Source organism: Octodon degus, unplaced genomic scaffold (assembly GCF_000260255.1).
Source record: "Octodon degus isolate 3935 unplaced genomic scaffold, OctDeg1.0 scaffold00037, whole genome shotgun sequence".
NCBI classification, from domain to species: Eukaryota; Metazoa; Chordata; class Mammalia; order Rodentia; family Octodontidae; genus Octodon; species Octodon degus.
The window spans coordinates 15,833,837-15,834,667 of NW_004524613.1; the positions used below are offsets into that span (position 1 = coordinate 15,833,837).

General features: G+C 55.7%; 1 protein-coding gene across 6 annotated transcripts in view; it reads left to right on the top strand.

Annotated features, from left to right (window-relative positions):
* Positions 1-831, top strand: part of Pkig (cAMP-dependent protein kinase inhibitor gamma) — a 138,744-nt gene that overhangs the window by 136,558 nt on the left and 1,355 nt on the right. The gene's annotated exons all lie outside the window — the stretch shown is intronic.

Genomic DNA, 831 nt, shown 5'->3' on the forward strand with positions numbered 1-831 from the left:
TCCCGCTTGGGCAAACTTAGGCACGCAGGGACTGTGGTTCAATCCTTGGCACTACATGCCACGCTAGCCCTGCCCCCAGGGTGGGCTGAGCTAGCCACCAAAAAAAAAAAAAAATCATTGTCCATAAATACCAGTTCCTGAGCCACTAAAGATGCCCCTTCCGTATCTGATGGCCCAGACTTTATGAAGTCACTCTGATACCCATCAGTCTGTCTTATTGGGCCTACATGGCAGAGACAGCACCTCTGCAGCACCTTGGTCCACGGAGTGGGGGGATGTGCAGTGCTGGCCAGTGCCCTGGCTGAGCCTTCACCTGCAGGCCACCAGACCCGGTCTCCCTCTGAAGGAAGAGCCTTGGCTCCGAAGGGCAATGAGCTGCTAGACTGTGTCCACAGACCATGGCCCTGACTCCAGCCTCACACCTGCAGGAGAGGAGGTCTAGAAGGACACCTGGACATAGTCTGCAGATGGGCAGGAGGCTACTGCCAGGTTCAGAGCAGGGTGGTGACCAGAGGTGAGGGGGACCAGAGAAATGGGTCATGAAGGAAAGTGAGAAAGATGTAAGAGAGGAAACTGGAAAGGAAGGGCAGCTCCCAGGAGTGAAGGAAGACATGGTGAGAACAGTCACAGAGAAAGGAAAAGAGTCCCTGGACTGGCCTGGGAGCTACACACCAGCCCCTGCCCTCCTGCAGACCTGAACCTCTGGCATCTTTGTGGAATCATATCTGAGTTGGCTGCCTGGTGACCACAGGGCAAACTCCAGCTGACACCTGCCACACATCCTCTTCAGGGCCCACTGAGGTGGCCCAGAAGGGAAAATCAGGCCAGTTG